The sequence below is a fragment of the Triticum aestivum genome, chromosome 7D (genome assembly GCF_018294505.1).
Source record: "Triticum aestivum cultivar Chinese Spring chromosome 7D, IWGSC CS RefSeq v2.1, whole genome shotgun sequence".
NCBI lineage: Eukaryota > Viridiplantae > Streptophyta > Magnoliopsida > Poales > Poaceae > Triticum > Triticum aestivum.
Window position 1 is genome coordinate 90,258,476 of NC_057814.1, and position 10,462 is coordinate 90,268,937.

The 10,462-nt window shown below is 44.8% G+C and overlaps 1 non-coding gene across 1 annotated transcript; it reads right to left on the reverse strand.

The window, feature by feature from the left end:
- Positions 1 to 8,457: 8,457 nt before the first annotated feature.
- TRNAH-AUG (transfer RNA histidin (anticodon AUG)) lies at positions 8,458 to 8,531 on the reverse strand. Its single transcript has one exon. It is a non-coding gene; the product is annotated as a tRNA-His (tRNA).
- Between the last annotated feature and the right edge of the window lie 1,931 nt (positions 8,532 to 10,462).

Here is a 10,462-nt window from a genome sequence, read left to right on the forward strand (position 1 = left end):
CTATGTCAACTACATGGTCATGCAAAGCAACATGACAATGATGAATGTGTCATGATAAACGGAACGGTGGAAAGTTGCATGGCAATATATCTCGGAATGGCTATGGAAATGCCATAATAGGTAGGTATGGTGGCTTTTTTGAGGAAGATATAAGGAGGTTTGTGTGTGAAAGAGCGTATCATATCACGGGGTTTGGATGCACCGGTGAAGTTTGCACCAACTCTCAATGTGAGAAAGGGCAATGCACGGTACCGAAGAGGCTAGCAATGATGGAAAGGTGAGAGTGCGTATAATCCATGGACTCAACATTAGTCATAAAGAACTGACATACTTATTGCAAAAATCTACAAGTCATCAAAAACCAAGCACTACCTGCATGCTCCTAGGGGGATAGATTGGTAGGAAAAGACCATCGCTCGTCCCCGACCGCCACTCATAAGGAGGACAATCAAAGAACACCTCATGTTTCAAATTTGTTACATAACGTTTACCATATGTGCATGCTACGGGACTTGCAAACTTCAACACAAGTATTTCTCAAATTCACAACTACTCAACTAGCACAACTTTGATATCACTACCTCCATGTCTCAAAACAATCATCAAGCATCAAACTTCTCTTAATATTCAACACACTCATAAGAAAGTTTTTACTAGTCTTGAATACCTAGCATATTAGGATTATTTAAGCAAATTACGATGCTGTTTACGACTCTCAAAATAATCTAAGTGAAGCATGAGAGAATAATAGTTTCTATAAAACAAATTCACCACCGTGCTCTAAAATATATAAGTGAAGTACTAGAGAAAACTATATAACTCAAAAGATATAAGTGAAGCACCTAGAGTATTCCAATAATTTCCGAATCATGTGTGTCTCTCTTCAAAGGTGTGTACAGCAGAGATGATTGTGGTAAACTAAAATATAAAGACTCAAATCATACAAGACGCTCCAAGCAAAACAAATATCATGTGGTGAATAAAAATATAGCTCCAAGTAAAGTTACCGATGGAAGTAGACGAAAGAGGGGATGCCTTCCGGGGCATCCCCAAGCTTTGGCTTTTAGGTGTCCTTAGATTATCTTGGGGGTGCCATGGGCATCCCCAAGCTTAGGATCTTGCCACTCCTTGTTCCATAATCCATCAAATCTTTCACCCAAAACATGAAAACTTCACAACACAAAACTCAGCAGAAAATCTCGTGAGCTCCGTTAGCGAAAGAAAACAAAACACCACTTCAAGGTACTGTAATAAACTCATTCTTAATTTATATTGGTGTTAAACCTACTGTATTCCAACTTCTCTATGGTTTATAAACTATTTTACTAGCCATAGATTCATCAAAATAAGCAAACAACACACGAAAAACAGAATCTGTCAAAAACAGAACAGTCTGTAGTAATATGTAACTAACGCAAACTTCTGTAACTCCAAAAATTCAGCAAAAATAGGAAGACCTAGACAATTTGTTTATTGATCAGCAGAAATTTCAATCAATATTTTATCACGTTCTGGTGATTTTTAACAATTGTTTTCGTGAACAGAAAGTTTCTGGAATTTACAGCAAGATCAAATAACTATCATCCAAGAAGATCCTATAGGTTTAACTTGGCACAAACACTAATTAAAACATAAAAAGACATCTAACCAGAGGCTAGAACAAAGATTTATTCCTAAACAGAAACAAAAAGCAAAAAAAACTAAAAATAAAATTGGGTTGCCTCCCAACAAGCGCTATCGTTTAACACCCCTAGCTAGGCATAAAAGCAAGGATAGATCTAGGTATTGCCATCTTTGGTAGGCAATCCATAAGTGGATCTCATGATAGATTCATAAGGTAATTTTATTTTCTTTCTAGGGAAGTGTTCCATGCCTTTCTTTAATTGGAAATTGGAATCTAATATTCCCTTCCTTCATATCAATAATTGCACCAATCGTTCTAAGGAAAGGTCTACCAAGAATAATAGGGCATGAAGGATTGCAATATATATCAAGAACAATAAAATCTACAGGAACATAATTCCTATTTGCAACAATAAGAACATCATTAATTCTTCCCATAGGTTTCTTAATAGTGGAATCCGCAAGGTGCAAGTTTAAAGAGCAATCATCAAATTCACGGAAACCTAATAAATCACATAAAGTTTTTGGAATCGTGGAAACACTAGCACCCAAATCACACAAAGCATAGCATTCATGATCTTTAATTTTAATTTTAATAGTAGGTTCCCACTCATCATAATGTTTTCTAGGGATTGCATTAAAGCATCAACGATATGTTTAGTAAAAGCTTTGTGTTGAGTGTAAGCATGAGGAGAATTTAGCACGGATTGGAACAAGGAAATACAATCTATCAAAGAGCAATTATCATAATTAAATTCCTTGAAATCCAAAATAGTGGGTTCATTAATATCTAATGTTTTGATCGCTTCAATCCCACTTTTATCCATTTTAGCATCAACATCTAAAAACTCCGAATTCCTGGAACGCCTTCTAGGTAAAGGTGGATCATATTCAGTCCCATCATTATCAAGATTCATATTGCAAAACAAAGATTTAATAGGGGACACATCAATAACTTTTAGATCTTCATCTTTATTTTCATAGAGATTTGAAGAACACGCTTTCCCAAAGTAATCTTTCTTAGCACGCATCCTAGCGGTTCTTTCTTTGCACTCATCAATGGAAATTCTCATGGCTTTGAGAGACTCATTGATACCATGCTTAGGAGGAATAGATCTAAGTTTTAAATAGTCAACATCAAGAGAAATTCTATCAACGTTCCTAGCCAATTCATCAACTTTAAGCAATTTTTCTTCAAGCAAAGCATTGAAATTCTTTTGCGAATTCATAAATTCCTTAACACTAGTCTCAAATTCAGAAGGCATCTTATTAGAGTTTCCATAAGAATTGTTGTAGGAATTACCATGATTATTAGAGGAATTACTAGGATAAGGCCTAGGATTAAAGTTTCCTCTATACGCGTTGTTACCAAAATTATTCCTACCAACAAAATTCACATCCATGGATTCATTATTATTCTCAATCAAAGTAGACAAAGGCATATCATTAGGATCAGAAGAAACACTCTTAGTAGCAAATAATTTTATAAGTTCATCCATCTTTCCACTCAAAACATTAATTTCTTCTATCGCATGCACTTTTTTACTAGTAGATCTTTTAGTGTGCCATTGAGAATAATTAACCATAATATTATCTAGGAGTTTAGTAGCTTCTCCTAAAGTGATTTCCATAAAAGTGCCTCCCGCGGCTGAATCTAAAAGATTTCTAGAAGCAAAATTCAATCCGGCATAAAAAAATTGTATAATCATCCACAAATTCAAACCATGCGTAGGGCAATTACGTATCATTAATTTCATCCTCTCCCAAGCTTGTGCAACATTCATGATCAAGTTGCTTAAAATTCATAATATCGTTTCTGAGAGAGATGATCTTAGCGGGAGGAAAATACTTAGAGATAAAAGCATATTTGCACTTATTCCAAGAATCAATACTATTTTTAGGCAAAGACGAAAACCAAGCTTTAGCACGATCTCTAAGCGAAAATGAAATAGCTTCAATTTAACAATATCATTATCCACATCTTTCTTCTTTTGCATATCACACAAATTAACGAAGCTATTTAGATGAGAAGCGGCATCTTCACTAGGAAGGCCGGCGAATTGTTCTTTCATGACAAGATTCAACAAAGCAGCATTGATTTCACAAGATTCAGTATTCGTAAGAGAAGCAATCGGAGTGCTAAGGAAATCATTATTGTTGGTATTGGTAAAGTCACATAATTTGGTATTATCTTGAGCCATCGTGACAAGCAAGCAATCCAACACACGAGCAAACAAGAGACGGGCAAAAAGAGGCAAACAGAAAAGAGAGGGCGAATAAAACGGCAAGGGGGAAGTGGGGGAGAGGAAAACGAGAGGCAAATGGCAAATAATGTAATGCGGCAGATAAGGGTATGTGATGGGTACTTGGTATGTTGACTTTTGCATAGACTCCCCGGCAACGGCGCCAGAAATCCTTCTTGCTACCTCTTGAGCACTGCGTTGGTTTTGCCTTGAAGAGGAAAGGGTGATGCAGCAAAGTAGCATAAGTATTTCCCTCAGTTTTTGAGAACCAAGGTATCAATCCAGAAGGAGGCCACGCACGAGTCCCTCGCACCTACACAAACAAATAAATCCTCGCAACCAACGCGATAAGGGGTTGTCAATCCCTACACGGTCACTTACGAGAGTGAGATCTGATAGATATGATAAGATAATATTTTTGGTATTTTTATGATAAAGATGCAAAGTAAAGAAAGCAAAATAAAAGCGGCAAAAGAAATAGCTTGTTGTCGGGAGATTAATATGATGGAAAATAGACCCGCGGCCATTGGTTTCACTAGTGGCTTCTCTGATGCACATAAGTATTTATGGTGGGTGAATAAATTACTGTTGAGCAATTGACAGAATTGAGCATAGTTATGAGAATATCTAGGTATGATCATGTATATAGGCATCACGTCCGAGACAAGTAGACCAACTCCTGCCTGCATCTACTACTATTACTCCACACATCGACCGCTATCCAGCATGCATCTAGAGTATTAAGTTCATAGGAACAGAGTAATGCTTTAAGCAAGATGACATGATGTAGAGGGATAAACTCATGCAATATGATATAAACCCCATCTTGTTATCCTCGATGGCAACAATACAATACGTGCCTTGCTGCCCCTACTGACACTGGGAAAGGACACCGCAAGATTGAACCCAAAGCTAAGCACTTCTCCCATTGCAAGAAAGATCAATCTAGTAGGCCAAACCAAACTGATAATTCGAAGAGACTTGCAAAGATAACCAATCATACATAAAAGAATTTAGAAGATTCAAATATTGTTCATAGATAAACTTGATCATAAACCCACAATTCATCGGTCTCAACAATCACGCCGCAAAAGAAGATTACATCAAATAGATCTCCACGAGAGAGGGGGAGAACATTGTATTGAGATCCAAAAAGAGAGAAGAAGCCATCTAGCTAATAACTATGGACCCGAAGGTCTGAGGTAAACTACTCACACATCATCGGAGAGGCTATGGTGTTGATGTAGAAGCCCTCCATGATCGATGGCCCCTCCGGCGGAGCTCCGGAACAGGCCCCAAGATGGGATCTCACGGGTACAGAAGGTTGCGGCGGTGGAATTAGGTTTTTGGCTCCGTATCTGGTAGTTTGGGGGTACGTAGGTATATATAAGAGGAAGGAGTACGTCGGTGGAGCAACAGGGGCCCCACGAGGGTGGAGGGCGCGCCTAGGGGGGTAAGCGCGCCCCCTACCTCGTGGCTTCCTGGTTGAAGTCTTGACGTAGGGTCCAAGTCCTCTGGATCACGTTCGTTCCGAAAATCACGTTCCCGAAGGTTTCATTCCGTTTGGACTCCGTTTGATATTCTTTTTCTGCGAAACTCTGAAATAGGCAAAAAGCAGCAATTCTGGGTTGGGCCTCCAGTTAATAAGTTAGTCCCAAAAATAATATAAAAGTGTATAATAAAGCCCAATAATGTCCAAAACAGAATATAATATAGCATGGAGCAATCAAAAATTATAGATACGTTGGAGACGTATCAGTGGCCCACCGACGGGAGCCATCTGAGCAACGCGGGCGGTGAGGGCAGCCCGGCGCTCAGCTCGAGCACGGCGAGCGTCCACCATGAAGACGACGGAGCGACGAATTGATGGAAGGGAAGTTACGACACACCCCTACCTGGCGCGCCAAATGTCGGATGTGGGGTTCCGGCAAACCCTTAAGGTTCGAACTCTGGGGTGCCCGCGAAGTCTTTCCCTCCTACCGATCCACGCCCTAGCTCGCTAAGATCTCGCGGATGAACTCGACAAACTCGCAACACAGAAAGACACAAGATTTATACTGGTTCGGGCCACCGTTGTGGTGTAATACCCTACTCTAGTGTGTGTGGTGGTGGATTGCCTCTTGGGCTGATGATGAACAATACAAAGGGGAAGAACAGCCTCCTGAGGTTGAGTTGTTCTTGTGCTTGGTGAACTGGCGGATGAGAACTCTCGCAGATCAGATGAAGCTGAGTCTGCCTCGGGCTGAGTTGAGATCCCCCTACTTTGGTAGCTAGCTCTACTTATATAGGCCCTGGTCCTCTTCCCAACTATTGAGCGGGAAGGGAGCCAACAACGGCGGGCAAATTTGAAGGGGGACAGGCAGTACAAGCTATCCTGACAAAAGTGGTCTTCGCCTGCGAAAAGCTCTGGTGGTGATGCCGTCTTGGGCTTCATGATGACCTCCGTCATGCCGTCCTTCTGGTCTTGGTCTCATTGCACCGATATGGCAAACTTTGCCTGATGCCTCGGTACTCTTTGCCTGTGCTCGCCTCCTTAGCACCAAAGAGGAAATAAGGACACTGCACCTGCTGGCGCCCGCCTGGCCTCGATCGTCATGGCTCACGTCACGAGAGCCTCGTGAGGTTTACCCTGCCTTGACATCTCCGCTCCTCATGAGCCTGCCTGGCTAGGCCACTCCTGAGGAGGTCTTGCGTCGTCCGCCTCGCGAGGCTTGGCCCCTCGCGAGGGTCTTGAATGCTTTGTTGATGAAATGGGTCGTACGGCCCGCTGACTTAGCCACGACGTGGGCCGCAGGCAGGCAAGTCTGGGGACCCCCGTTCCCAGAACGCCGACAGAAGCTGTGGGATGTCAAAATGCATCGTAGGGGAGCGTTCCGCCTTAGAGGGAAGCACCCGCGAAAGCGGGGGTCGACGAAGCATAAGAGAGAATGTCGTCTTGAGTAACGAAAACATTGGGGAGAATCCAATGCCTCGAAAACCCAAGGTTTCCTTCGCAAGGTTCGTCCACGGAGGGTGAGTCAGGGCCTAAGATCAGGCCGAAAGGCGTAATCGATGGACAATAGGTCAATATTCCTGGACTACCCCTTGTTGGTACGGAGGGACGGAGGAGGCTAGGTTAGCTGAAAGATGGTTATAGGTTTAACGACACAAGGTGACCCTGCTTTTTTAGGGTAAGAAGGGGCAGAGAAAATGCCTCGAGCCGAGGTACGAGCACCAAGCGCTGCAGCGCTAAGTATGAGCCCCGTGGACTAGCGATTGCTTCTCCACGAGGCTCATACCAGGCGCTCTCGCAATTGGTTGGATCACAAGGGCGATGGTTTACTTCACGGGCGAGGTCTCTGGTTCAAGTCCAGGATGGCCCAGCTGCGCCAGGGAAAAGAATAGAAGAAGCATCTGACTCTTTGATGCATGCTCCACTTGGCTCGGGGGGATATAGCTCAGTTGGTTGAGCTCCGCTCTTGCAATTGGGTCGTTGCGATTACAGGTTGGCTGTCTAATTGTCCAGGCGGTAATGATAGTATCTTGTACCTAAACCGGTGGCTCACTTTTTCTAAGTAATGGGGAATAGGACTGAAACATGCCACTGAAAGACTCTACTGAGACAAAAAGATGGGCTATCAAAAAGGTAGAGGAGCTAGGATGGGCAGTTGGTGAGATTTAGTATGGATCGTACATGGACGATAGTTGGAGTCGGCGGCTCTCCTAGGCTTCCCTCATCTGGGATCCCTAGGGAAGAGGATCAAGTTGGCCCTTGCGAATAACTTGATGCACTATCTTCCTTCAACCCTTTGAGTGAAATGTAGCAAAAGGAAGGAAAATCCATGGACCGACCCCATTGTCTCCACCCCGTAGGAACTATGACATCACCCCAGGGACGCCCTCGGCGTCCAGGGGTGACGGACCGACCATAGACCCTGTTCAATAAGTGGAACACATTAGCCGTCTGCTCTCCGGTTGGGCAGTAAGAGTCGGAGAAGGGCAATCACTCGTTCTTAAAACCAGCATTCTTAAGATCAAAGAATCGGGCGGAAAAAGGGAGAGCTCCCCATTCCTGGTTCTCCTGTAACTGGATTCCCCGGAACCACAAGAATCCTTAGAATGGGATTCCAACTCAGCACCTTTTGTTTTGATATTTTGAGAAGAGTTGCTCTTTGGAGAGCACAGTACGATAAAAGTTTTAAGCTGTGTTCGGGGGGGCCTGAGAGGTGGTGGTTTACCCTGTGGCAGATGTCAGCGGTTTGAGTGCGCTTATCTCCAGCCCGTGAACTTAGCGGATACTATGATAGCGATAGCACCGAATTTTGCCAATTCGGCAGTTCGATCTATGATTTCACATTCATGGACGTTGATAAGATCCTTCCATTTAGTAGCACCTTAGGATGGCATAGCCTTAACGTTAATGGCGAGGTTCAAAAGAGGAAAGGCTTGTGGTGGATACCTAGGCACCCAGAGACAAGGAAGGGCGTCGCAAGCGACGAAATGCTTCGGGGTAAAGAGCATACCTAAGTTCAATAGCTTTACATCCGCTATCCCGATCATGATTTTCCTACCCTCGGGGGAAAGTAAAGGCCCTTCCCCCTTTGGAAGGTTGTGGGCGAGGAGGGATTCGAACCCCCGACACCGTGGTTCATAGCCACGTGCTCTAATCCTCTGAGCTACAGGCCCAGCTATCTCCACTGGATCTCTTCCCGGGGGTACCCCTTCATTTCAGGTTAAGAAGATGGGAAAGCGCCTTTCTCTCTATAAGAACAGTGCGTTCTGAGCTGTGAAGTGCTTTTTTTTTGGTTTTTTCATCTATTCATCAAAGAGTTGAACAATGAAGATAGATGGCAAGTGCCTGATCGATTTGATCAGGCCGTGTAGGAACAAGGTTCAAATCGTTCGTTCGTTAGGATGCCTCAGCTGCATACATCACTACACTTCCACTTGACACCTATTTAAACGGCTTGTCTCGCCGCTACCTTATCCTATTTCCATACTTTTGTTGCTCCATCCCCGTATGGGTGGAGAACCCGTCGCTGTCTCGGCTGTGATACCGGAGGCTCTACGGAAGTCAGAGGAGAGAGCACTCATCTTGGGGTGGGCTTACTACTTATATGCTTTCAGCAGTTATCCTCTCCGCACTTGGCTACCCAGCATTTACCGTAGGCACGATAACTGGTACACCAAAGGTGCGTCCTTCCCGGCCCTCTCGTACTAGGGAAAGGTCCTCTCAATGCTCTAACGCCCACACCGGATATGGACCGAACTGTCTCACGACATTCTAAACCCAACTCACGTACCGCATTAATGGGCGAATAGCCTAACCCTTGGAACCACCTACAGCTCCAGGTGGCGAAGAGCCGACATCGAGGTGCCAAACCTTCCCGTCGATGTGGACTCTTGGGGAAGATCTGCATGTTATCCCTAGAGTACCTTTTTTCCGTTGAGCGACGGCCCTTCCACTCGGCACCATCAGGTCACTAAGGCCGACTTTCGTCTCTGCTCGACGGGTGAGTCTTGCAGTCAAGCTCCCTTCTGCCTTTGCACTCGAGGACCAATGTCCGTCTGGCCCGAGGAAACCTTTGCACGCCTCCGTTACCTTTTAGGAGGCCTATGCCCCATAGAAACTGTCTACCTGAGACTGTCCCTTGGCCCGCGGGTCTGACACAAGGTTAGAATCCGAGCTCTTCCAGAGTGGTTTCTCACTGATGGCTCGGGCCCCCCGGAAGGGGCCTTCTTCGCCTTCCACCTAAGCTCGTGCAGCCCGCACCAAAACAGTCTCCCCGAAATGCGTTGAGGCGCAGCAGTTGACAGGACATCTAGGGGTAAAGCACTATTTTGGTGCGGGCTGTGCGAGCGGTACCAAATTGAGGCAAACCCTGAATACTAGATATGACCCAAAAATAACAGGGGTCAAGGTCGGCCAGTGAGACGATGGGGGATAAGCTTCATCGTCGAGAGGGAAACAACCCAGATCACCAGCTAAGGCCCGTAAATGACCCCTCAGTGATAAAGGAGGTGGTGGTGCAAAGACAGCTAGGAGGTTTGCCTAGAAGTAGCCACCCTTTAAAGAGTGTGTAATAGCTCACTGATCGAGCGCCCTTGCGCTGAAGATGAATGGGGCTAAGCGATCTGCCGAAGCTGTGGGATGTCAAAACGCATCAGTAGGGGAGTGTTCCGCCTTAGAGGGAAGCAACGGCGAAAGCGGGGGTCGACGAAGCGGAAGCGAGAATGTCGGCCTGAGTAACGAAAATATTGGTGAGAATCCAATGCCCCGAAAACCCAAGCTTTCCTCCGCAAGGTTCGTCCATGGAGGGTGAGTCAGGACCTAAGATCAGGCCGAAAGGCATAGTCGATGGACAACAGGTCTATATTCCTGTACTACCCCTTGTTGGTACGGAGGGACGGAGGAGGCTAGGTTAGCCGAAAGATGTTCATAGGTTTGAGGACACAAGGTGACCCTACTTTTTCAGGGTAAGAAGGGGTAGAGAAAATGCCTCGAGCCAAGGTCTGAGTACCAAGCGCTACAGCGCTGAAGTATGAGCCCCGTGGACTAGCGATTGCTTCTCCACGAGGCTCGTACCAGGCGCTACGGCGCTGAAGTATGTAACTGA